Here is a 27,027-nt window from a genome sequence, read left to right on the forward strand (position 1 = left end):
ACCCGCTTTTTACCAACTATGGTCAGACATTCACACCTTCTTACAGTGGAACACCTCCGCTCCCTCTTTTGATGGTGTATGTTCGGGCATTCGAACCTTTTCTTACCCGTTTTTTACAAACTATGGTCGGACATTAAAACCTTCTTGTAGCCGAACACATCCACTCCTGCTTTTGATGATGTATGGTTGGGCATTCGTACCTTTTCTTACCCATTTTGCAGTAATTATGGGTGGACATTCACACCTTTTTGCATTTTAACACCTCCTCTCCCGCTTATGATTATGTGCGGTTTGATATTCGAAAATTCTCTTCCATGTTTTCTAGCAATTATTGATGGACATTCAGACCGTCTTGCAGCTGAACACCTCCGCTCCAGCTGTTGATGGTGTATAGTCGGGCTTTCGAGCCTTTTCTTCCCCGATTTTTACAAATTATGGATGGACATTCAGACCTTCTTTCAGCCGAAAACCTCCTTTTAGTAGCGGAACAACTCTGCTCCCGCTATTGATTGTGTACAATAGGGTATTTTAACCTTTTCTTACCTGCTTTTTGCCAATTATGGTTGGACATTCACACCTTCTTACAGCGGAACACCTCCGCTCCCTCCTTTGATGGTGTATGTTCGGGCATTCGAACCTTTTCTTACCCGCTTTTTACAAACTATGGTCAGACATTCAAACCTTCTTGTAGCCGAACACATCCACTCCTGCTTTTGATGATGGGTATTCAAACCTACTTGTTGCCCGCTTTTCATTAATTATGGGTGTACATACACACCTTGTCGCAGCCAAACACCTCCGCTCCCTGTTAGGATCATGTATGGTTGGGCATTCGTACCTTTTCTTACCCATTTTGCAGTAATTATGGGTGGACATTCACACCTTCTTGCATTTGAACACCTCCTCTCCCGCTTATGATCATGTGCGGTTTGATATTCGAAAATTCTCTTCCATGTTTTCTAGCAATTATTGATGAACATTCAGACCTTCTTGCAGCTGAACACCTCCGCTCCAGCTGTTGATGGTGTATAGTCGGGCTTTCGAGCCTTTTCTTCCCAGATTTTTACAAAATATGGATGGACATTCAGACCTTGTTTCAGCCGAAAACCTCCTCTCCCTCTTTTGATCATACATTGTCGGGCATTCACACCTTTTCTTACCCGCTTTTTACAAACCATGGTCGGACTTTCACACCTTTTAGTAGTGGAACAACTCTGCTCCCGCTATTGATTGTGTACAATCGGGTATTTTAACCTTTTCTTACCTGCTTTTTGCCAACTATGGTCGGACATTCACACCTTCTTACAGCGGAACACCTCCGCTCCCTCCTTTGATGGTGTATGTTCGGGCACTCGAACCTTTTCTTACCCGCTTTTTACAAACTATGGTCAGACATTCACACCTTCTTGCAGCCGAACACTTCCGCTCTACCTTTTAGTGTTCTATGGGGTATTCACACCTTTTTTTTCACCGCATTTTATAGATTATGGTTGTAAATTCTCACCCACTCGTATCCGAAGACCTCTCCTCCTGCTTTGGTTAATATATAGTCGGGCATTCGAACCTTTTCTTACCCGCTTTTTACAAATTATGGTCGAACATTCACACCTACTTGCAGCCGAACACCTCCGCTCCCGCTTTTGATGGTGTATAGTCGGGCTTTCGAGCCTTTTCTTCCCCGGTTTTTACAAATTATGGTTGGACATTCAGACCTTGCAGCCGAAAACCTCCGCTCCCTCTTTTGATCATACATTGTCAGGCATTCGCACCTACTTGCAGCCGAATACTTCCGCTCCACCTTTTAGTGATGTATGGTTGGCATTTGCACCTTTTCTTACCCTTTCTTACCCTACTGATTGCTTAAGATGAAGTTGTTTTTTCTCAAACTACAACATTTTTTTAATTGTTGAAACTTGATTTGAAGTGGATAAATAAGGAGGACAAACAGTTTTAAGTCAGGCTGATAGAAGGAATTAATTTTATAGCAAAATCTGTATTTCGTCATATGTCGAGAGATGCTTATTGCTGAAGAAGTTCTTTCTCATTCTACAAAGTACAACGTTGTTTATCGTTGAAACTTGATTAGACATGAATAAATATGAAGGACAAAGCAGTCTTAACTTGGTTAGAGTTAAGGAATTCGTTTTATAGGAGAATCCGAATTCGTGCATAACTCGTAAAATAGAGCTTATTTTCGGATTCCTGAAGAATGAGTCTGGTTCTTTCTCATAATACAAAGTTTGTTGTTTATTGTTGAAACTTCATCAGAAGTGAAGAAATAAATGAATGCCTATCAACAAATGTGGGATCTAAACTCTAGTGCTTCCTCTAAAATAATTTTCTTTCTCAATTCAGAAATGTGTGTGTGTAAGTCACAACACCCGTGACACCAAAACGGCTTTCTTTTCTCTCTTTTCTCTACACTCTGCACTGTGAGCACACACACCAAATCAGAAAGGCTTTTTTCTCTCTTTTCTACATTATGGACTGTGGGGACACAAAACCGCTCTCTCTTTTTTTTTTTGATTGTGTGCCAGGGCGTTGTCTCACGTATTAGATTATGCTTAAGATACGAATGGGTTTATCAGTCACATCAGAATCCATACATACTGATCCTCCCGTAATAAAATGGTCGGATCTTATCAAACACACTTTATTTCTTGTGACAATCAAGTCAGCGAAACAGCGTATACACGTCAAGACACTGAATCAAGTTTGCCACAAGAACTCATAAGTTTGGCAGTATTGCTCTGCCGTCAGCAATCATACACCCATTTTATTTTCGTGAGACATGTGCAGGCACCTGTTTATCTACTGTTCTATCACTATGAATTAGTTTATCTATTATCAATAAGGATACTTCTACAACTACTATCAAAGTATGTCCAGACTTCTTATGTTGTCAGTTGCTATATATGAATAAGTGGGTAGCTACTGACAAGCATTAAGCATGTCACACAGCCCAAACATATAACATTTCAGGACACACCACACAGTTAACAACCACAGTGAAGTGTCAAAGCCCAAACATGTAACATTCAACAGGACACTTACACAACACATTCAAATCAAACAGTCAGACAACATACAAGAACATATACCCCAGCCGGCATTGCTCCCTGCCTATTTTCCTACAGCTCACTATGTGTGCGCACACCTTTATTCACAAACTCTTCAACTTATACTCTTTTACCAAAGCTGCTACAGCTCGATTGGCCGAATACCCTTAGATCCTATTTCGGTGAATTTGACATCTGCCTTACATGTAACAGATTAGCGGTTTAGCAGTTTTAATTTAGTTTGAGTGAAGGAATTCATTTTATAGCAAAATCCGAAATCGTGAAGAACTCATGAAAGTAAGCTTATTCTCGGATTCCTGAAACTTTAGATTTGCTCTTTCTTTTACGGCAAAGTACAACGTTGGGTTTTTTTTTGTTTAAATCTTTCTAGACATGGTAAATATGAAGGACAAAGCAGTTTTAACATAGTTTGAGTGAAGGAATTCCTTTTATAGATAAAATCCCAAGAGTCTGCTGAGAAAAGAGAGTGAATGCGAAGTAGACTTTAACACGGCTCTGGGAGCGAGCCGAGTGTGGGCTAACCGGGAGAATTGCTTGAAAGAAACGCGACACCGAATGAGCGGTAAGAACAAAGCCTCAATACGGTGTTCCCGTGGTGTTTTTGTTGCTGCCTTGTCTATTGCACAGGGGCAAGCGTTTCAACCAAGCAACGCTCACCATGGGGAAGGTGGCTATACCAACTAGCCTGATGCCCTGCTCCCGCAGTGACGGATAATCGTACTCTGGTTTCTCTTCATAACATACAAGTCTTTCGCCTTTTACTAAAGACTTCGTGGAGAGCAGCACTAATGAGTTGTTTCTATTTTTGGCAGGCTTTACCTTTGCGGGTGAAGCCCTTTCTGTCTGTGCAAAAGAAATCTTGTTACTGTGCAGAGTGACTTCTCTGAGTAGAGTCGCCTTACTTGTTGCGATTGTGCCGATGTTCGAAGCTGGAGTGCAAAGTTGTTGCTTGAATGGTGCTTGCTGGAGCATGCGGGAGTGCAAAGTTATACCATTTAAAAGGGCTGAAGAGTGCTCAGTGCAGCGGGTGGGCGGAGGTGCAACGTGACACTCTGGCCACCTATGGCCATAAAAAGAACACTGCTACAAGTGCGCATTGTGCCAGCAAGGGCCCTCGGACCTGAAACAGTGGACAGTTATCGCTTCTCGGCCTTTTGGCTAAGATCAAGCGTAGTATCTGTTCTTATCAGTTTAATATGTCCTCTATACGAGGACTACATATTAAATGGATTTTTAAGAATAGAAGTTGAAAAAGAAGCTTGCTCCGTTCACTCCAAGCATCGACCCAGTACTGTAGTGCCGCTGGGAACGGTGCGCTCTTCTCTGCTCTTGTGAAAAAGCAAACAGCGGTGCAGGATGGAAGTTTCAGGGAGCCCAAGATGAAACTTTCTTTTAATCTGCTGAGAAAAGAGAGTGAATGCAAAGTAGACTTTAACACAGCTCTGGGAGCGAGCCGAGTTTGGGCTAACCGGGAGAATTGCTTGAAAGAAACGCGACACCGAATGAGTGGTCAGAACAAAGCCTCAATATGGTGTTCCCGTGGTGTTTGTGGCTGCCTTGTCTTTTGCACAGAGTAAAAGACAAGGCAGCCATCGAATAGGGCCCGATTGTTCCTACTTGGTCAGCCGAGGAGCAAGGGGGGGGAGCAAGCGTCTCAACCAAGCAAATCTCACCAAGTAGGAACAATCGGGCCCTATTCGATGGCTGCAACACCTGAAAGAGATATTGATGCGAGACCCGATCAAAAGCTTTTTCAAAGTCTAAATTTAAGATGACAAGCCGGGTGTTTCTGTCTCTAGCGTAATCAATGATGTCTCGAATCAGTACGAGGCTGTCGGTGAGTTGTCTCTCTGAGATGGCACAAGCCTGGTCTGGGTGAATTACCTCCTCTAAAACAGAGGACATCTGTGTCGTTAAAACCTTGCTAAAAAGTTTACAGTCAAAGTTTAAAAGTGTGATGGGCCTCCAATTCTTTAGGTCAGTCTTATCATTTTTATCAGAAGTGAAGAAATAAATGAATGCCTATCAACAAATGTGGGATCTAAACTCTAGTGCTTCCTCTAAAATAATTTCCTTTCTCAATTTAGAAATGTGTGTGTGTAAGTCACAACACCCGTGACACCAAAACGGCTTTCTTTTCTCTACACTCTGCACTATGAGCACACACACCAAATCAGAAAGGGTTTTTTCTCTCTTTTCTACATTATGGACTGTGGGGACACAAAACCGCTCTCTCTTTTTTTTTTTATCGTGTGCCAGGGCGTTGTCTGACGTATTAGATTGTGCTTAAGATACGAATGGGTTTATCAGTCACATCAGAATCCATACATACTCATCCTCCCGTAATAAAATGGTCGGATCTTATCAAACACACTTTGTTTCTTGTGACAATCAAGTTAGCGAAACAGCGTATACACGTCAAGACACTGAATCAAGTTTGCCACAAGAACTCATAAGTTTGGCAGTATTGCTCTGCCGTCAGCAATCATACATCCATTTTATTTTCGTGAGACATGTGCAGGCACCTGTTCATCTACTGTTCTATCACTATGAATTAGTTTATCTATTATCAATAAGGATACTTCTACAACTACTCTATCAAAGTATGTCCGGACTTCTTATGTTGTCAGTTGCTATATATGAATAAGTGGGTAGCTACTGACAAGCATTAAGCATGTCACACAGCCCAAACATATAACATTTCAGGACACACCACACAGTTAACAACCACAGTGAAGCGTGTCAAAGCCCAAACATGTAACATTCAACAGGACACTTACACAACACATTCAAATCAAACAGTCAGACAACATACAAGAACATATACCCCAGCCGGCATTGCTCCCTGCCTATTTTCCTACAGCTCACTATGTGTGCGCACACCTTTATTCACAAACTCTTCAACTTATACTCTTTTACCAAAGCTGCTACAGCTCGATTGGCCGAATACCGAATAATCCTAATTCGGTGAATTTGACATCTGCCTTACATGTAACAGATTAGCGGTTTAGCAGTTTTAATTTAGTTTGAGTGAAGGAATTCATTTTATAGCAAAATCCGAAATCGTGAAGAACTCATGAAAGTAAGCTTATTCTCGGATTCCTGAAACTTTAGATTTGCTATTTCTTTTACTGCAAAGTACAACGTTGGTTTTTTTGTTTAAATCTTTCAAGACATGGTAAATATGAAGGACAAAGCAGTTTTAACATAGTTTGAGTGAAGGAATTCATTTTATTGATAAAATCCCAAGAGTCTGCTGAGAAAAGAGAGTGAATGCGAAGTGGACTTTAACACGGCTCTGGGAGCGAGCCGAGTGCGGGCTAACCGGGAGAATTGCTTGAAAGAAACGCGACACCGAATGAGCGGTCAGAACAAAGCCTCAATACGGTTTTCCCGTGGTGTTTTTGTTGCTGCCTTGTCTTTTGCACAGAGTAAAAGACAAGGCAGCCATCGAATAGGGCCCGATTGTTCCTACTTGGTCAGCCGAGGAGCAGGGGGGGGGCAAGCGTCTCAACCAAGCAAAGCTCACCATGGGGAAGGTGGCTATGCCAACTAGCCTGATGCCCTGCTCCCGCAGTGACGGATAATCGTACTCTGGTTTCTCTTCATAACGTACAAGTCTTTCGCCTTTTACTAAAGACTTCTGTGGAGAGCAGCACTAATGAGTTGTTTCTATTTTTGGCAGGCTTTACCTTTGCGGGTGAAGCCCTTTCTGTCTGTGCAAAAGAAATCTTGTTACTGTGCAGAGTGACTTCTCTGACTTCGCTCCCAGAGCCGTGTTAAAGTCTACTTTGCATTCACTCTCTTTTCTCAGCAGACTCTTGGGATTTTATCTATAAAAGGAATTCCTTCACTCAAACTATGTTAAAACTGCTTTGTCCTTCATATTTACCATGTCTAGAAAGATTTAAACAAAAAAAAAAACCAACGTTGTACTTTGCAGTAAAAGAAAGAGCAAATCTAAAGTTTCAGGAATCCGAGAATAAGCTTACTTTCATGAGTTCTTCACGATTTCGGATTTTGCTATAAAATGAATTCCTTCACTCAAACTAAATTAAAACTGCTAAACCGCTAATCTGTTACATGTAAGGCAGATGTCAAATTCACCGAAATAGGATCTAAGGGTATTCGGCCAATCGAGCTGTAGCAGCTTTGGTAAAAGAGTATAAGTTGAAGAGTTTGTGAATAAAGGTGTGCGCACACATAGTGAGCTGTAGGAAAATAGGCAGGGAGCAATGCCGGCTGGGGTATATGTTCTTGTATGTTGTCTGACTGTTTGATTTGAATGTGTTGTGTAAGTGTCCTGTTGAATGTTACATGTTTGGGCTTTGACACTTCACTGTGGTTGTTAACTGTGTGGTGTGTCCTGAAATGTTATATGTTTGGGCTGTGTGACATGCTTAATGCTTGTCAGTAGCTACCCACTTATTCATATATAGCAACTGACAACATAAGAAGTCTGGACATACTTTGATAGTAGTTGTAGAAGTATCCTTATTGATAATAGATAAACTAATTCATAGTGATAGAACAGTAGATGAACAGGTGCCTGCACATGTCTCACGAAAATAAAATGGGTGTATGATTGCTGACGGCAGAGCAATACTGCCAAACTTATGAGTTCTTGTGGCAAACTTGATTCAGTGTCTTGACGTGTATACGCTGTTTCGCTGACTTGATTGTCACAAGAAACAAAGTGTGTTTGATAAGATCCGACCATTTTATTACGGGAGGATCAGTATGTATGGATTCTGATGTGACTGATAAACCCATTCGTATCTTAAGCACAATCTAATACGTCAGACAACGCCCTGGCACACGATAAAAAAAAAAAGAGAGAGCGGTTTTGTGTCCCCACAGTCCATAATGTAGGAAAGAGAGAAAAAACCCTTTCTGATTTGGTGTGTGTGCTCATAGTGCAGAGTGTAGAGAAAAGAAAGCCGTTTTGGTGTCACGGGTCTTGTGACTTACACACACACATTTCTAAATTGAGAAAGGAAATTATTTTAGAGGAAGCACTAGAGTTTAGATCCCACATTTGTTGATAGGCATTCATTTATTTCTTCACTTCTGATGAAGTTTCAACAATAAACAACAAACTTTGTATTATGAGAAAGAACCAGACTCATTCTTCAGGAATCCGAAAATAAGCTCTATTTTACGAGTTATGCACGAATTCGGATTCTCCTATAAAACGAATTCCTTAACTCTAACCAAGTTAAGACTGCTTTGTCCTTCATATTTATTCATGTCTAATCAAGTTTCAACGATAAACAACGTTGTACTTTGTAAATGAGAAAGAACTTCTTCAGCAATAAGCATCTCTCGACATATGACGAAATACAGATTTTGCTATAAAATTAATTCCTTCTATCAGCCTGACTTAAAACTGTTTGTCCTCCTTATTTATCCACTTCAAATCAAGTTTCAACAATCAAAAAAATGTTGTAGTTTGAGAAAAAACAACTTCATCTTAAGCAATCAGTAGGGTAAGAAAGGGTAAGAAAAGGTGCAAATGCCAACCATACATCACTAAAAGGTGGAGCGGAAGTATTCGGCTGCAAGTAGGTGCGAATGCCTGACAATGTATGATCAAAAGAGGGAGCGGAGGTTTTCGGCTGCAAGGTCTGAATGTCCAACCATAATTTGTAAAAACCGGGGAAGAAAAGGCTCGAAAGCCCGACTATACACCATCAAAAGCGGGAGCGGAGGTGTTCGGCTGCAAGTAGGTGTGAATGTTCGACCATAATTTGTAAAAAGCGGGTAAGAAAAGGTTCGAATGCCCGACTATATATTAACCAAAGCAGGAGGAGAGGTCTTCGGATACGAGTGGGTGAGAATTTACAACCATAATCTATAAAATGCGGTGAAAAAAAAGGTGTGAATACCCCATAGAACACTAAAAGGTAGAGCGGAAGTGTTCGGCTGCAAGAAGGTGTGAATGTCTGACCATACTTTGTAAAAAGCGGGTAAGAAAAGGTTCGAATGCCCGAACATACACCATCAAAGGAGGGAGCGGAGGTGTTCCGCTGTAAGAAGGTGTGAATGTCCGACCATAGTTGGCAAAAAGCAGGTAAGAAAAGGTTAAAATACCCGATTGTACACAATCAATAGCGGGAGCAGAGTTGTTCCACTACTAAAAGGTGTGAAAGTCCGACCATGGTTTGTAAAAAGCGGGTAAGAAAAGGTGTGAATGCCCGACAATGTATGATCAAAAGAGGGAGAGGAGGTTTTCGGCTGAAACAAGGTCTGAATGTCCATCCATATTTTGTAAAAATCTGGGAAGAAAAGGCTCGAAAGCCCGACTATACACCATCAACAGCTGGAGCGGAGGTGTTCAGCTGCAAGAAGGTCTGAATGTCCATCAATAATTGCTAGAAAACATGGAAGAGAATTTTCGAATATCAAACCGCACATGATCATAAGCGGTAGATGAGGTGTTCAAATGCAAGAAGGTGTGAATGTCCACCCATAATTACTGCAAAATGGGTAAGAAAAGGTACGAATGCCCAACCATACATGATCCTAACAGGGAGCGGAGGTGTTTGGCTGCGACAAGGTGTGTATGTACACCCATAATTAATGAAAAGCGGGCAACAAGTAGGTTTGAATACCCATCATCAAAAGCAGGAGTGGATGTGTTCGGCTACAAGAAGGTTTGAATGTCTGACCATAGTTTGTAAAAAGCGGGTAAGAAAAGGTTCGAATGCCCGAACATACACCATCAAAGGAGGGAGCGGAGGTGTTCCGCTGTAAGAAGGTGTGAATGTCCAACCATAATTGGCAAAAAGCAGGTAAGAAAAGGTTAAAATACCCTATTGTACACAATCAATAGCGGGAGCAGAGTTGTTCCGCTACTAAAAGGTGTGAAAGTCCGACCATGAATTGTAAAAAGCGGGTAAGAAAAGGTGCGAATGCCCGACAATGTATGATCAAAAAAGGGAGCGGAGGTTTTAGGCTGAAAGAAGGTCTGAATGTCCATCCATAATTTGTAAAAATCGGGGAAGAAAAGGCTCGAAAGCCCGACTATACACCATCAACAGCTGGAGCGGAGGTGTTCAGCTGCAAGACGGTCTGAATGTCCATCAATAATTGCTAGAAAACATGGAAGAGAATTTTCGAATATCAAACCGCACATGATCATAAGCGGGAGAGGAGGTGTTAAAATGCAAAAAGGTGTGAATGTCCACCCATAATTACTGCAAAATGGGTAAGAAAAGGTACGAATGCCCAACCATACATCATCAAAAGCAGGAGTGGATGTGTTCGGCTACAAGAAGGTTTTAATGTCCGACCATAGTTTGTAAAAAACGGGTAAGAAAAGGTTCGAATGCCCGAACATACACCATCAAAAGAGGGAGCGGAGGTGTTCCACTGTAAGAAGGTGTGAATGTCTGACCATAGTTGGTAAAAAGCGGGTAAGAAAAGGTGAAAATACCCGACTCTACACAATCAATAGCGGGAGCGGAGTTGTTCGGCTACTAAAAGGTGTGAAAGTCCGACCCTGGTTTGTAAAAAGCGGGTAAGAGAAGGTGCGAATGCCCGACAATGTATGATCAAAAGAGGGAGCGGAGGTTTTCGGCTGCAAGAAGGTCTGAATGTCCAACAATAATTTTGTAAAAACCGGGGAAGAAAAGGCTCGAAAGCCCGACTATACATCATCAAAAGCGGGAGCGGAGGTGTTCAGCTGCAAGAAGGTCTGAATGTCCATTAATAATTGCTAGAAAACATGAAAGAAAATTTTCGAATATCAAACCACACATCATCATAAGCAGGAGAGGAGGTGTTCAGCTGCAAGAAGGTGTGAATGTCCGACCATAGTTTGTAAAAAATGGGTAAGAAAAGGTGCGAATGCTCAACCATACATCATCAAAAGCAGGAGTGGATGTGTTCGGCTAAATGAAGGTTTGAATGTCCGACCATAGTTCGTAAAATGCGGGTAAGAAAAGGTTCGAATGCCCAAACATACACCATCAAAAGAGGGAGCGGAGGTGTTCCGCTGTAAGACGGTGTGAATGTCCAACAATAGTTGGTATAAAGTGGGTAAGAAAAGGTTAAAATACCCGACTGTACACAATCAATAGCGGGAGCGGAGTTGTTCGGCTACAAGAAGGTGTGAAAGTCCGACCATGGTTTGTAAAAAGCGGGTAAGAAAAGGTTCGAATGCCCGAATATATACCATCAAAAGCGGAAGCGGAGGTGTTCGTCTGCAAGAAGGTGTGAATGTCCGACCAAAGTTTGTAAAAAGCAGTGAAGAAAAGTTTCGAATATCCAACCAAACATAATCAAAAGCGGGAGCGGAAGTGTTCGGCTGTGAGTAGGTGTGAATGTCAAACCATAATTGCTGAAAAATGTGTTAGAAAAGACTAGAATGCCGGACCATACATCATCAAAAGCGGGAAAAGTGGTGTTCGACTGCAAGTAGGTGTGAATGTCCAGCCATAATTACTCACAAACCGGTAAGAAAAGGTAGTATTGCCAGACCATACATTATCAAAACAGGGAGCGGAGGTGGTTCAGCTGCAAGGTGTGAATGTCTGACTAAAGTTTATAAAAAGCGGGTAAGACAAGGTGCGAATGCCTGACAATGTATGATCAAATGAGGGAGCGGAGGTTTTCGGCTGCAAGGTCTGAATGTACAACCATAATTTGTAAAAACCGGGGAAGAAAAGGCTCGAAAGCCCGACTATACACCATCAAAAGCGGGAGTGGAGGTGTTCGGCTGCAAGTAGGTGTGAATGTTCGACCATAATTTGTAAAAAGCGGGTAAGAAAAGGTTTGAATGCCCGACTATATATTAAAAAAAGCAGGAGGAGAGGTCTTCGGATAAGAGTGGGTGAGAATTTCCAACCATAATCAATAAAATGCGGTGAAAAAAAAGGTGTGAATACCCCATAGAACACTAAAAGGTGGAGCAGAAGTGTTCGGCTGCAAGAAGGTGTGACTGTTCGACTATATTTGGTGAAAAGCAGGTGAAGCAAGGTCTGAATGCCCAACCTTACATCATCAAAAACGAGATCAGAGGTGTTTGGCTGCAAGAAGGCCATAGTTTGCCAAAAGCGGGTAAGCTGCGAATGACTGACTAAATATCAACAAAAGTGGGGGCGGAGGTCTTCGGATGCAAGTGGGTGTGAATATCCCACCATACAAGTATGGTGGAGAGGAAGCTGTGAATGGCCGACCATAGTAAAAAGCGGGTGAGAAAAGGTGCGAATGTCCAATCATACATGATCAAAACAGGGAGCGGAGGTGTTTGGCTGCGACAAGGTGTGTATGTCCACCCATAATTAATGAAAAGCGGGCAACAAGTAGGTTTGAATACCCATCATCAAAAGCAGGAGTGGATGTGTTCGGCTACAAGAAGGTTTGAATGTCTGACCATAGTTTGTAAAAAGCGGGTAAGAAAAGGTTCGAGTGCCCGAACATACACCATCAAAAGAGGGAGCGGAGGTGTTCCGCTGTAAGACGGTGTGAATGTCCAACAATAGTTGGTAAAAAGCGGGTAAGAAAAGGTTAAAATACCCGACTGTACACAATCAATAGCGGGAGCGGAGTTGTTCGGCTACAAGAAGGTGTGAAAGTCCGACCATGGTTTGTAAAAAGCGGGTAAGAAAAGGTGCTAATGCCCGACAATGTATGATCAAAAGAGGGAGTGGAGGTTTTCGGATGCAAGAAGGTCTGAATGTCCAACCATAATTTGTAAAAACCGGGGAAGAAAAGGCTCGAAAGCCCGACTATACACCATCAAAAGTGGGAGCGGAGGTGTTCAGCTTCAAGACGGTGTTCAGCTTCAAGACGGTCTGAATGTCCATCAATAATTGCTAGAAAACATGAAAGAAAATTTTCGAATATCAAACTGCACATGATCATAAGCAGGAGAGGAGGTGTTCAGCTAAAAGAAGGTGTGAATGTCTACCCATAATTACTGAAAAATGGGTAAGAAAAAGTGCGAATGCCTAACCATACATCATCAAAAGAGGGAGCGGAGGTGTTCCGCTGTAAGACGGTGTGAATGTCCGACCATAGATGGTAAAAAGCGGGTAAGAAAAGGTTAAATTACCCGACTGTACACAATCAAAAGAGGGAGCGGAGTTGTTCAGCTAAGAGAAGGTGTGAAAGTCCGACCTTGGTTTGTAAAAAGCGGGTAAGAAAAGGTTCGTATGCCCGAATATACACCATCAAAAGCGGAAGCGGAGGTGTTCGGCTGCAAGATATTGTGAACGTCCGACCAAAGTTTGTAAAAAGCAGTTAAGAAAAGGTTTGAATATCTAACCAAACATAAGAATGAGTCTTTTCCGCTGTAGAATGCCCGACTATAGACCATCAAATGCGGGAGCGGAGGTGTTCGGCTCTGAGTAGGTGTGAATGTCCGACCATAATTGCTGAAGAATGTGTTAGAAAAGGTAAGAATGCTGGACCATACATCATCAAAAGCGGTAGAGGTGGTGTTCGGCTGCAAAAAGGTGTGACTGTTCGACTAAAGTTTGTAAAAAGTGGGTAAGACAAGGTGCGAATGCCTGACAATGTATGATCAAAAGCGGGAGCGGAGGTGTTCAGCTGCAAGAAGGTCTACATGTCCATCAATAATTGCTAGAAAACATGAAAGAAACTTTTCGAAAATCAAACCGCACATGATCATAAGTGGGAGAGGAGGTGTTCAGCTGCACGGTGTGAATGTCCACCCATAATTCCTGAAAAATGGGCAAAAAAAAGGTGTGAATGCCCAACCATACATCATCAAAAGCAGGAGTGGAAGTGTTCGGCTACAAGAAGGTGTGAACGTCCAACCAAAATATGTAAAAAGAAGTTAAGAAAAGGTTCGAATATCCAACCAAACATAATCAAAAGCGGGAGCAGAGCTGTTCGACTGCAAGTAGGTGTGAATGTCAGATCATAATTTGCAAAAAGCTGATGAGAAAGGGTGAGAATGCCCGACTATACATCATCAAATGCGGGAGCGGAGTTGTTCGGCTGTGAGTAGGTGTGAATCTCCGACCATAATTGCTGAAAAATGTGTTAGAAAAGGTAAAAATGCCGGTCCATACATCATCAAAAGCGAGAGAGGTTGTGTTCGGCTGCAAGTAGGTGTGAATGTCCAGCCATAATTACTCACAAACGGGTAAGAAAAGGTAGTATTGCCAGACCATATATGATCAAAACAGGGAGCGGAGGTGGTTCAGCTGCAAGAAGGTTTGAATGTCAAACTAAAGTTCAAATATATTAACAAAAGCGGGAGGAGAGGTCTTCGGATGAAAGTGGTTGAAAATTTCCAACCATAATGTATAAAATGCGGTGAAAAAAAAGGTGTGATAGAACACTAAAAGGTGGAGCGGAAGTGTTCGGCTGCAAGAAGGTGTGAATGTCCGACTATATTTGGTGAAAAGCAGGTGATGCAAGGTCTGAATGCCCAACCTTACATCATCAAAACCAAGATCAGAGTTGTTAGGCTGCAAGAAGGCCATAGTTTGCCAAAAGCGGGGAAGGTTGCGAATGTCCGACTAAATATCAACAAAATTTGGGGCGGAGGTTTTCGGATGCAAGTGGGTGTGAATATCCCACCATACAAGTATGGTGGAGAGGAAGCTGTGAATAGCCGACCATAGTTTGGAAAAAGCGGGTAAGAAAAGGTTTGAATGCCCGAACATACACCATCAAAAGAGGGAGCGGAGGTGTTCCGCTGTACGAAGGTGTGAATGTCCGACCATACTTGGTAAAAAGCGGGTAAGAAAAGGTTAAAATACCCGACTGTACACAATCAATAGCGGGAGCGGATGTGTTCGGCTACAAGAAGGTGTGACAGTCCGACCATGGTTTGTAAAAAGCGGGTAAGAAAAGGTGCGAATGTCCGACAATGTATGATCAAAAGAGAGAGCGGAGGTTTTCAGATACACGAAGGTTTGAATGTCCTACCATAGTTTGTAAAAAGCGGGTAAGAAAAGGTTCGAATGCCCGACTATACACCATAAAAAGCGGGAGCGGAGGTGTTCCGCTGTAAGACGGTGTGAATGTCTGACCATAGTTGGTAAAAAGCGGGTAAGAAAAGGTTAAAATACCCGACTGTACACAATCAATAGCGGGAGCGGAGTTGTTCGGCTACAAGAAGGTGTGAAAGTCCGACCATGGTTTGTAAAAAGCAGTTAAGAAAAGGTTCGAATATCCAACCAAACATAATCAAAAGCGGGAGCAGAGCTGTTCGACTGCAAGTAGGTGTGAATGTCCAGCCATAATTACTCACAAACGGGGGAAGAAAAGGTAGTATTGCCAGACCATACATGATCAAAACAGGGAGCGGAGGTTTGCTGCAAGGTGTTAATGTCTGACTATAGTTTGTAAAAAGCGGGTAAGAAAAGGTGCGAATGTCCGACAATGTATGATCAAAAGAGAGAGCGGAGGTTTTCGGATACACGAAGGTTTGAATGTCCTACCATAGTTTGTAAAAAGCGGGTAAGAAAAGGTTCGAATGCCCGACTATACACCATAAAAAGCGGGAGCGGAGGTGTTCCGCTGTAAGACGGTGTGAATGTCCGACCATAGTTGGTAAAAAGCGGGTAAGAAAAGGTTAAAATACCCGACTGTACACAATCAATAGCGGGAGCGGAGTTGTTCGGCTACAAGAAGGTGTGAAAGTCCGACCATGGTTTGTAAAAAGCAGTTAAGAAAAGGTTCGAATATCCAACCAAACATAATCAAAAGCGGGAGCAGAGCTGTTCGACTGCAAGTAGGTGTGAATGTCCAGCCACAATTACTCACAAACGGGGGAAGAAAAGGTAGTATTGCCAGACCATACATGATCAAAACAGGGAGCGGAGGTTTGCTGCAAGGTGTTTATGTCTGACTATAGTTTGTAAAAAGCGGGTAAGACAAGGTGCGAATGCCCAACAATGTATGATCAAAAGAGAGAGCGGAGGTGTTCGGCTGCAAGGTCTGAATGTCCAACCATAATTTGTAAAAACCGGGTAAGAAAAGGCTCGAAAGCCCGACTATACATCATCAAAAGCGGGAGCGGAGGTGTTCAGCTGCAAGAAGGTGTGAATGTTTGACTAAAGTTTGTAAAAAGCTGGTAAGACAAGGAGCGATGTCCCGACATTGTATGATCAAAAGCTGGAGCGGAGGTGTCCAGCTGTGAGTAGGTGTGAATGTCCGACCATAATTGCTGAAAAATGTGTTAGAAAAGGTAAGAATACTGGACCATACATCATCAAAAGCGGGAGAGGTGGTGTTCGGCTGCAAGAAGGTGTGAAAGTCTGACAATGGTTTGTAAAAAGCGGGTAAAAAAAGGTTCAAATGCCCGAATATACATCATCAAAAGCGGAAGCGGAGGTGTTCGGATGCAAGAAGGTGTGAACGTCCGACCAAAGTTTGTAAAAAGCAGTGAAAAGCGAGAAAAAGTATTTCGTGAGTTCTGCATGATTTGGGATTTTGCTTATAAAATGCATTACTTCACTCAAACTATGTTAAAACTGATTTGTCCTTCATATTTACCATGTCTAGAAATATTTAAACAAAAAAACAACGTTGTACTTTGCAGTAAAAGAAAGAGCAAATCTAAAGTTTCAGGAATCCGAGTATAAGCCTGCTTTCATGAGTTCTGCACGATTTCGGATTTTGCTATAAAATGAATTGCTTTGCTCAAACCAAGTTAAAACTGCTTTGTCCTTCCATATTCATCAATGTCTAGATCGACTTCAACAAAGAAAAACATTGGACTTTGCAGTAGAAGAAGTTGAAATCCATCTACACATTGATAAATATGAAGGACAAAGCAGTTCCCACTTGCCCATAAGAAAATAAGCTTATTCTCGGATTCCTGATCCTTCAGTGTTGCTCTTTCTTCTAATGCAAAATACAATGTTGTTCTTTGTTGAAGTAGATCTAGATATTGATAAAAATGAAGGAAAAAGCAGTTTTAACTTGGTTTGAGTGAATGAATTCATTTTATACATAAAATCCGAAATCGTGCAGAACTCATGAAAATAAGCTTATTCTCGGATTCCTAAAACTTTTGATTGGCCCTTTCTTTTACTGCAAAGTACAACGTTGTTTTTTTTGTTTAAATCTATCGAGACATTGATAAATATGAAGGTAAAAGCCGTTTTAACATAGTTTGAGTGAAGGAATTGATTTTATAGATAAAATCCCAAATCATGCAGAACTCCTCAAAAGGGGCGTATGGCTTAATCACAAGTGTGGTTCTTTCTCATTCAGGGTAGTATGAGGAAGTTTATGCTTGAAATATATGTAGAAATGGGTACATATGAAGGACAAAGCAGTGTTAACTTAGTTTGAGTGAAGGAATTCATTTTATACATAAAATCCCAAATCATGCAGAACGTATGAAAAGAAGCTTATTCTCGGATTCCTGATCCTTCAGTTTTGCTCTTTCTTCTACTGCAAAATACAATGTTGTTCTTTGTTGAAGTCGATCTAGACATTGATAAATATGAAGGAAAAAGCAGTTTTAACTTGGTTTGAGTGAATGAATTCATTTTATACATAAAATCCGAAATCGTGCAGAACTCATGAAAATAAGCTTATTCTCGGATTCCTAAAACTTTTGATTTGCACTTTCTTTTACTGCAAAGTACAACGTTGTTTTTTGTTGAAATCAATCTAGACATTGATTACATTCACACCTACTTGCAGTCGAACACCTTCTCATCCACTTATGATCATGTGCACCTTTCGCACCTTTTCTTACCCATTTTTCAGTAATTATGGGTGGACATTCAGACCTTCTTGCAGCCGAAAACCTCCGCTCCTCTTTTGATCATACATTGTCGGGCATTCACACCTTGTCTTACCCGCTTTTTACAAACTTTAGTCGGACATTCAAACCTTCTTGCAGCTGAACCACCTCCGCTCCCTGTTTTGATCATATATGGTCTGGCAATAGTACCTTTTCTTACCCGTTTGTGAGTAATTATGGCTGGACATTCACACCTTCTTGCAGCTGAACACAACCTCTCCTGCTTTTGATGATATATGGTCCGGCCTTCTTACCTTTTCTAACACATTTTTCAGCAATTATGGTCGGACATTCACACCTACTCACAGACGAACACCTCCGCTCCCACATTTGATAGTGTATAGTCGGGCATTCTCACCCTTTCTCATCAGCTTTTTGCAAATTATGATCTGATATTCACACCTACTTGAAGTCGAACAGCTCTGCTCCCGCTTTTGATTATGTTTGGTTGGATATTCGAATCTTTTCTTAATGCTTTTTACAAACTTTGGTCGGACGTTCACACCGTCTTGCAGCCGAACACCTCCGCTTCCGCTTTTGATGGTGTATAGTCGGGCATTCGAGCCTTTTCTTACCCACCTATTACTTACTATGGTTGGACATTCAAACCTTCTTGTAGCCGAACACATCCGCTCCTGCTTTTGATGATGTATGATTTGGCATTCGCACCTTTTCTTACCCATTTTTCAGTAATTATTGGTCGGACATTCAGACCTTCTTGCACCTGAACACCTCTGCTCCCGCTTTTGATGGTGTATAGTCGGGCTTTCGAGCCTTTTCTTCCCCGATTTTTACAAATTATGGTTGGACATTCAGACCTTGCAGCCGAAAACCTCCGCTCCCTCTTTTGATCATACATTGTCGGGCATTCGCCCCTTGTCTTACACGGTTTTTACAAACTTTAGTCAGACATTCACACCTTGCAGCTGAACCACCTCCATTCCCTGTTTTGATCATATATGGTCTGGCAATACTACCTTTTCTTCCCCCGTTTGTGAGTAATTATGGCTGGACATTCACACCTACTTGCAGCCGAAAAACCACCTCTCCCGCTTTTGATGATGTATTGTCCGGCATTCTAGTATTTTCTATCACATTTTTCAGCAATTATGATCTGACATTCACACCTACTTGCAGTCGAACAGCTCTGCTCCCGCTTTTGATTATGTTCGGTTGGATATTCGAACCTTTTCTTAACTGCTTTTTACAAACTTTGGTTGGACGTTCACACCTTCTTGTAGCCGAACACATGCACTCCTGCTTTTGATGATGTATGGTTGGGCATTCGCACCTTTTTTTTTACCCATTTTTCAGGTATTATGGGTGGACATTCACACCTTCTTGCAGCTGAACACCTCCTCTCCGACTTATGATCATGTGTGGTTTGGTTTTCGAAAATTTTCTTTCATGTTTTCTAGCAATTATTGATGGACATTTAGACCTTCTTGCAGCTGAACACCACCTCTCCCGATTTTGATGATGTATGGACCGGCATTTTTACCTTTTCTAACACATTTTTCAGCAATTATGGTTGGAGATTCACACCTACTCACAGCCGAACAACTAGGCTACCGCATTTGATGGTGTATGGTCGGGATTTCTCACCCTTTCTCATCAGCTTTTTGCAAATTATTCTCTGATATTCACACCTACTTGCAGTCGAACAGCTCTGCTCCCGCTTTTGATTATGTTTGGTTAGATATTCGAACCTTTTCTTAACTTCTTTTTTACAAACTTTGGTCGGACGTTCACACCTTCTTGCAGCCGAACACCTACACTTCCGGTTTTGATAGTGTATATTCGGGCATACGAACCTTTTCTTACCCGCTTTTTACAAACCATTGTCGGACTTTCACACCTTCTCTTAGCTGAACAACTCCGCTCCCTCTTTTGATTGTGTACAGTCGGGTATTTTAAGCTTTTCTTACCCGCTTTTTACCAACTATGATCGGACATTCACACCGTCTTACAGCGGAACACCTCCACTCCCTCTTTTGATGGTGTATGTTCGGGCATTCGAACCTTTTCTTACCCGCTTTTTACAAACCAGGGTCGGACTTTCACACCTTTTAGTAGCCGAACAACTCCGCTCCCGCTATTGATTGTGTACAGTCGGGTATTTTAACCTTTTCTTACCCGCTTTTTACCAACTATGGTCGGACATTCACACCGTCTTACAGCGGAACACCTCTGCTCCCGCTTTTGATGGTGTATAGTCGGGCATTCGAACCTTTTCTTACCCGGTTTTTACAAACTATGGTGGGACATTCAAACCTTCTTGTATCCGAAAACCTCCGCTCCCTCTTTTGATGGTGTATGTTCGGGTATTCAAACCTTTTCTTACCCGCTTTTTCCAAACTATGGTCGGCTATTCACAGCTTCCTCTCCACCATACTTGTATGGTTGGATATTCACACCCACTTGCATTTGAAGACCTCTGCCCCAAATTTTTTTGATATTTAGTCGGACATTCGCACCTTACCCGCTTTTGGCAAACTATGGCCTTCTTGCAGCCAAACACCTCTGATCTCGCATTTGATGATGTAAGGTTTGGCATTCAGACCTTGCTTCACCTGCTTTTCACCAAATATAGTCGGACATTCACACCTTCTTGCAGCCGAACACTTCCGCTCCACCTTTTAGTGTTCTATCACACCTTTTTTTCACCGCATTTTATACATTATGGTCGGAAATTTTGACATCTGCCTTACATGTAACAGATTAGCGGTTTAGCAGTTTTAATTTAGTTTGAGTGAAGGAATTCATTTTATAGCAAAATCCGAAATCGTGAAGAACTCATGAAAGTAAGCTTATTCTTGGATTCCTGAAACTTTAGATTTGCTATTTCTTTTACTGCAAAGTACAACGTTGGTTTTTTTGTTTAAATCTTTCAAGACATGGTAAATATGATTTTTATATATATAATAAATATATTTATTTCTGTTTACAATATATGACATGTAATAGAACTGAACCGGACCGGGGGACAAGGAAAGAAGAAGAAGAAGAAGAGGAAAGAAGAGAAAAACAGAACATACATCGCATACAACACAGCTGTGGATATAGATGACCTGAGACGACATGATAATACATCAACTGCTTAGCGACCATGCTACTGGACTAATGAATGTGGTTGTGTGTGTGTGAGAACATGCAACACCCATGGCACAGGACCTACATGATAACCGTGCTTAGTTATGAGTGTATAAGCGTACAGGGCCACAATCCACAGCCCCCCCAAGCAATCAGAAGCAGGCAGAGAGGGCCACAAGACCCAGGCCACCAGCAGCCCCCACAGAGCACAGAACCCAGGAAGCCCACCGCAGGGGCAACCACGCATCCACCCAGAAGACTGCAGAGGAAGCCCCCGGAAAGAGCCCCCATAAGCATAGGGCAGAGGCCTTCCGGGAGCCAGGGGCAACAGCCCACCGACGTCGCCAGGCCCCAGCCGCCCAGACATGGGCCGTGCACTGGATCCGGGCCCCAGGAGCCCGAGCGCCCCCAAACCCCCCGGCAGAGGCCCCACCCAATACCCAGGAGGGCCAAGCGCCCCAGACAGCCACACAGTGGGTCAGTGCCTGCCCCAGCACCCCTGGCCAAGTGCCCTGGGAGTCAAGACGTGCCCACAGGTGGGTGAAGTCGCGAGCAGCGGAGAGAGGCCACGCCGCCCCCCCCATCGGGAGAAGCACAGGCAGGCCAGGCGACAGCAAGTCCAAGATCCAGGCCCAATCATTACCACACACACTTTCATGTCCCATACATCCACACGTCCTCCCTCCCTCGACTCCGCTGGGGTGTAGTGCAGCGGGCACACCAGGGGGCCAGCAGCCCCCCAGCCACCACAGACCCCAAACCAGCAGAACAATTAATTAATCCTCCTGGCCCCTCCCGCCCCGAGCAGCAACCAGGAAGCAGGGGTGTGCGAAGAAGACCCCTCCCCTCACCCTTCTGGCTCTTCAATATTTTCTAATAGTGAGCAATTAAAATTGAGGGGCAGCCAAACTTGTAGAACTGGGAGCGTGGCCCTCTGGGCAGCCTACATACCCAAAGAGCCCCGCCCACCAGATGCCACTCAGTGTAACCACCCCCCAAGAACTAATGTGTGTGTGTGAGTGTGTTTAATAAGTAGTAATGTCTAAGGTGTAATTAAAACAGGGGTGGGAACTGCAGAGGGCAACTACTGCAGAGTCCACTACACCCCACCGAACACACACGCCCCCAAAACCCTTCATGTGTGAGTGTGTGCTGTGTACAGGAGCCAGAAGGGAGAGGGGTATGGGGATATACACTGGGGGCAGCCAGGGACTGGCTGCAATAGGCATCCCCGCTACCAGGGAGCCAACACAGGACAGGAGGGCCTGATGTCCACCAGGCTCGGGGCCTGCAGCGACCATATTCTGGGAGCTACTGTACCCCCAGAAGGTACCCATCCCGCCCCACCCCACTCAACCCAACCCCACTCCGGAGGACCTCTACAAAAAACAAACAAACAACAACAAAAAACAAACAAACAAACCACCCGGTCACACCAGTCGCAGCAGCCCGGGCCTGAGACCCACCATCACCCAGGCCCCCCCAGGCCCCCCCTCAACAGGTGTGCTCTTGTGAAAAAGCAAACAGCGGCAGCAACAAAAACACAACGGGAACACCGTATTGAGGCTTTGTTCTGACCGCTCATTTGGTATGGCGTTTCTTTCAAGCAATTCTCCCGGTTAGCCCGCACTCGGCTCGCTCCCAGAGCCGTGTTAAAGTCTACTTCGCATTCACTCTCTTTTCTCAGCAGACTAAAAGAAAGTTTCATCTTGGGCTCCCTGAAACTTGCATCCTGCACCGCTGTTTGCTTTTTCACAAGAGTAGAGAAGAGTGCACCGTTCCCAGCGGCACTGCAGTACGGGGTCAATGCTTGGAGTGAACGGAGCAAGCTAATTTTTCAACTCCTATTGCTAAAAATCCATTTAATATGTAGTCCTCGTATAGAGGACATATCAGATATTAAACTGATAAGAACAGATACTACACTTGATCTTAGCCAAAAGGCCGAGAAGCGACAACTGTCCACTGGTTCACGTCCGAGGGCCCTTCCTGGCACAATGCGCACTTGTCCGCTAACACCCCTGTTCTTTTTATGGCCATAGGTGGCCAGAGTGTCACTTTGCACCTCCGCCCACCCGCTGCACTGAGCACTCTTCAGCCCTTTTAAATGGTATAACTTTGCACTCCCGCACGCTCCAGCAAGCACCATTCAAGCAACAACTTTGCACTCCAGCTTCGAACATCGGCACAGTTGCAACAAGTAAGGCGACTCTACTCAGAGAAGTCACTCTGCACAGTAACAAGATTTCTTTTGCACAGACAGAAAGGGCTTCACCCGCAAAGGTAAAGCCTGCCAAAAATAGAAACAACTCATTAGTGCTGCTCTCCACAGAAGTCTTTAGTAAAAGGCGAAAGACTTGTACGTTATGAAGAGAAACCAGAGTACGATTATCCGTCACTGCGGGAGCAGGGCATCAGGCTAGTTGGCATAGCCACCTTCCCCATGGTGAGCTTTGCTTGGTTGAGACGCTTGCCCCCCCCCCCCCTTGCTCCTCGGCTGACCAAGTAGGAACAATCGGGCCCTATTCGATGGCTGCCTTGTCTTTTACTCTGTGCAAAAGACAAGGCAGCAACAAAAATACCACGGGAAAACCGTATTGAGGCTTTGTTCTGACCGCTCATTCGGTGTCGCGTTTCTTTCAAGCAATTCTCCCGGTTAGCCCGCACTCGGCTCGCTCCCAGAGCCGTGTTAAAGTCTACTTCGCATTCACTCTCTTTTCTCAGCAGACTCTTGGGATTTTATCAATAAAATGAATTCCTTCACTCAAACTATGTTAAAACTGCTTTGTCCTTCATATTTACCATGTCTTGAAAGATTTAAACAAAAAAACCAACGTTGTACTTTGCAGTAAAAGAAATAGCAAATCTAAAGTTTCAGGAATCCGAGAATAAGCTTACTTTCATGAGTTCTTCACGATTTCGGATTTTGCTATAAAATGAATTCCTTCACTCAAACTAAATTAAAACTGCTAAACCGCTAATCTGTTACATGTAAGGCAGATGTCAAATTCACCGAATTAGGATTATTCGGTATTCGGCTAATCGAGCTGTAGCAGCTTCGGTAAAAGAGTATAAGTTGAAGAGTTTGTGAATAAAGGTGTGCGCACACATAGTGAGCTGTAGGAAAATAGGCAGGGAGCAATGCCGGCTGGGGTATATGTTCTTGTATGTTGTCTGACTGTTTGATTTGAATGTGTTGTGTAAGTGTCCTGTTGAATGTTACATGTTTGGGCTTTGACACGCTTCACTGTGGTTGTTAACTGTGTGGTGTGTCCTGAAATGTTATATGTTTGGGCTGTGTGACATGCTTAATGCTTGTCAGTAGCTACCCACTTATTCATATATAGGAACTGACAACGTAAGAAGTCCGGACATACTTTGATAGAGTAGTTGTAGAAGTATCCTTATTGATAATAGATAAACTAATTCATAGTGATAGAACAGTAGATGAACAGGTGCCTGCACATGTCTCACGAAAATAAAATGGATGTATGATTGCTGACGGCAGAGCAATACTGCCAAACTTATGAGTTCTTGTGGCAAACTTGATTCAGTGTCTTGACGTGTATACGCTGTTTCGCTGACTTGATTGTCACAAGAAACAAAGTGTGTTTGATAAGATCCGACCATTTTATTACGGGAGGATCAGTATGTATGGATTCTGATGTGACTGATAAACCCATTCGTATCTTAAGCACAATCTAATACGTCAGACAACGCCCTGGCACACGATAAAAAAAAAAAGAGAGAGCGGTTTTGTGTCCCCACAGTCCATAATGTAGGAAAGAGAGAAAAAACCCTTTCTGATTTGGTGTGTGTGCTCATAGTGCAGAGTGTAGAGAAAAGAAAGCCGTTTTGGTGTCACGGGTGTTGTGACTTACACACACACATTTCTAAATTGAGAAAGGAAATTATTTTAGAGGAAGCACTAGAGTTTAGATCCCACATTTGTTGATAGGCATTCATTTATTTCTTCACTTCTGATAAAAATGATAAGACTGACCTAAAGAATTGGAGGCCCATCACACTTTTAAACTTTGACTGTAAACTTTTTAGCAAGGTTTTAACGACACGGATGTCCTCTGTTTTAGAGGAGGTAATTCACCCAGACCAGGCTTGTGCCATCTCAGAGAGACAACTCACCGACAGCCTCGTACTGATTCGAGACATCATTGATTACGCTAGAGACAGAAACACCCGGCTTGTCATCTTAAATTTAGACTTTGAAAAAGCTTTTGATCGGGTCTCGCATCAATATCTCTTTCAGGTGTTGCAGCCATCGAATAGGGCCCGATTGTTCCTACTTGGTGAGATTTGCTTGGTTGAGACGCTTGCTCCCCCCCCTTGCTCCTCGGCTGACCAAGTAGGAACAATTGGGCCCTATTCGATGGCTGCCTTGTCTTTTACTCTGTGCAAAAGACAAGGCAGCCACAAACACCACGGGAAAACCGTATTGAGGCTTTGTTCTGACCACTCATTCGGTGTCGCGTTTCTTTCAAGCAATTCTCCCGGTTAGCCCACACTCGGCTCGCTCCCAGAGCTGTGTTAAAGTCTACTTCGCATTCACTCTCTTTTCTCAGCAGATTAAAAGAAAGTTTCATCTTGGGCTCCCTGAAACTTCCATCCTGCACCGCTGTTTGCTTTTTCACAAGAGCAGAGAAGAGCGCACCGTTCCCAGCGGCACTGCAGTACTGGGTCAATGCTTGGAGTGAACGGAGCAAGCTTCTTTTTCAACTCCTATTCTTAAAAATCCATTTAATATGTAGTCCTCGTATAGAGGACATATTAAACTGATAAGAACAGATACTACACTTGATCTTAGCCAAAAGGCCGAGAAGCGATAACTGTCCACTGTTTCAGGTCCGAGGGCCCTTGCTGGCACAATGCGCACTTGTAGCAGTGTTCTTTTTATGGCCATAGGTGGCCAGAGTGTCACGTTGCACCTCCGCCCACCCGCTGCACTGAGCACTCTTCAGCCCTTTTAAATGGTATAACTTTGCACTCCCGCATGCTCCAGCAAGCACCATTCAAGCAACAACTTTGCACTCCAGCTTCGAACATCGGCACAATCGCAACAAGTAAGGCAACTCTACTCAGAGAAGTCACTCTGCACAGTAACAAGATTTCTTTTGCACAGACAGAAAGGGCTTCACCTGCAAAGGTAAAGCCTGCCAAAAATAGAAACAACTCATTAGTGCTGCTCTCCACGAAAGTCTTTAGTAAAAGGCGAAAGACTTGTATGTTATGAAGAGAAACCAGAGTACGATTATCCGTCACTGCGGGAGCAGGGCATCAGGCTAGTTGCCATAGCCACCTTCCCCATGGTGAGCGTTGCTTGGTTGAAACGCTTGCCCCTGTGCAATCGACAAGGCAGCAACAAAAACACCACGGGAACACCGTATTGAGGCACTAGAGCAATTCTCCCGGTTAGCCCACACTCGGCTCGCTCCCAGAGCCGTGTTAAAGTCTACTTCGCATTCACTCTCTTTTCTCAGCAGACTCTTGGGATTTTATCTATAAAATGAATTCCTTCACTCAAACTATGTTAAAACTGCTCTGTCCTTCATATTTACCATGTCTAGAAAGATTTAAACAAAAAAAAAACAACGTTGTACTTTGCAGTAAAAGAAAGAGCAAATCTAAAGTTTCAGGAATCCGAGAATAAGCTTACTTTCATGAGTTCTTCAAGATTTCGGATTTTGCTATAAAATGAATTCCTTCACTCAAACTAAATTAAAACTGCTAAACCGCTAATCTGTTACATGTAAGGCAGATGTCAAATTCACCGAAATAGGATCTAAGGGTATTCGGCCAATCGAGCTGTAGCAGCTTCGGTAAAAGAGTATAAGTTGAAGAGTTTGTGAATAAAGGTGTGCGCACACATAGTGTGCTGTACGAAAATAGGCAGGGAGCAATGCCGGCTGGGGTATATGTTCTTGTATGTTGTCTGACTGTTTGATTTGAATGTGTTGTGTAAGTGTCCTGTTGAATGTTACATGTTTGGGCTTTGACACGCTTCACTGTGGTTGTTAACTGTGTGGTGTGTCCTGAAATGTTATATGTTTGTGCTGTGTGACATGCTTAATGCTTGTCAGTAGCTACCCACTT

The 27,027-nt window shown here is 43.2% G+C and overlaps 7 non-coding genes across 7 annotated transcripts; 3 read left to right on the forward strand and 4 right to left on the reverse strand.

The window, feature by feature from the left end:
- Window positions 1–3,797: 3,797 nt before the first annotated feature.
- On the forward strand, window positions 3,798–3,910 carry LOC140280752 (U5 spliceosomal RNA). The gene has a single exon (XR_011909681.1). It is a non-coding gene; the product is annotated as a U5 spliceosomal RNA (small nuclear RNA).
- A 308-nt stretch (window positions 3,911–4,218) lies between these two features.
- LOC140280536 (U2 spliceosomal RNA) lies at window positions 4,219–4,402 on the forward strand. The gene has a single exon (XR_011909494.1). It is a non-coding gene; the product is annotated as a U2 spliceosomal RNA (small nuclear RNA).
- A 2,267-nt stretch (window positions 4,403–6,669) lies between these two features.
- Window positions 6,670–6,783, forward strand: LOC140280588 (U5 spliceosomal RNA). The gene has a single exon (XR_011909530.1). It is a non-coding gene; the product is annotated as a U5 spliceosomal RNA (small nuclear RNA).
- A 15,901-nt stretch (window positions 6,784–22,684) lies between these two features.
- LOC140280617 (U2 spliceosomal RNA) lies at window positions 22,685–22,875 on the reverse strand. The gene has a single exon (XR_011909557.1). It is a non-coding gene; the product is annotated as a U2 spliceosomal RNA (small nuclear RNA).
- A 316-nt stretch (window positions 22,876–23,191) lies between these two features.
- LOC140280590 (U5 spliceosomal RNA) lies at window positions 23,192–23,305 on the reverse strand. The gene has a single exon (XR_011909531.1). It is a non-coding gene; the product is annotated as a U5 spliceosomal RNA (small nuclear RNA).
- Window positions 23,306–25,577: 2,272 nt separating this feature from the next.
- On the reverse strand, window positions 25,578–25,761 carry LOC140280476 (U2 spliceosomal RNA). Its single transcript, XR_011909440.1, has one exon. It is a non-coding gene; the product is annotated as a U2 spliceosomal RNA (small nuclear RNA).
- Window positions 25,762–26,069: 308 nt separating this feature from the next.
- LOC140280609 (U5 spliceosomal RNA) lies at window positions 26,070–26,183 on the reverse strand. Its single transcript, XR_011909550.1, has one exon. It is a non-coding gene; the product is annotated as a U5 spliceosomal RNA (small nuclear RNA).
- Between the last annotated feature and the right edge of the window lie 844 nt (window positions 26,184–27,027).

The sequence above is a fragment of the Leuresthes tenuis genome, unplaced genomic scaffold (assembly GCF_036924035.1).
Source record: "Leuresthes tenuis unplaced genomic scaffold, fLeuTen1.0.hap1 SCAF_21, whole genome shotgun sequence".
NCBI classification, from domain to species: domain Eukaryota; kingdom Metazoa; phylum Chordata; class Actinopteri; order Atheriniformes; family Atherinopsidae; genus Leuresthes; species Leuresthes tenuis.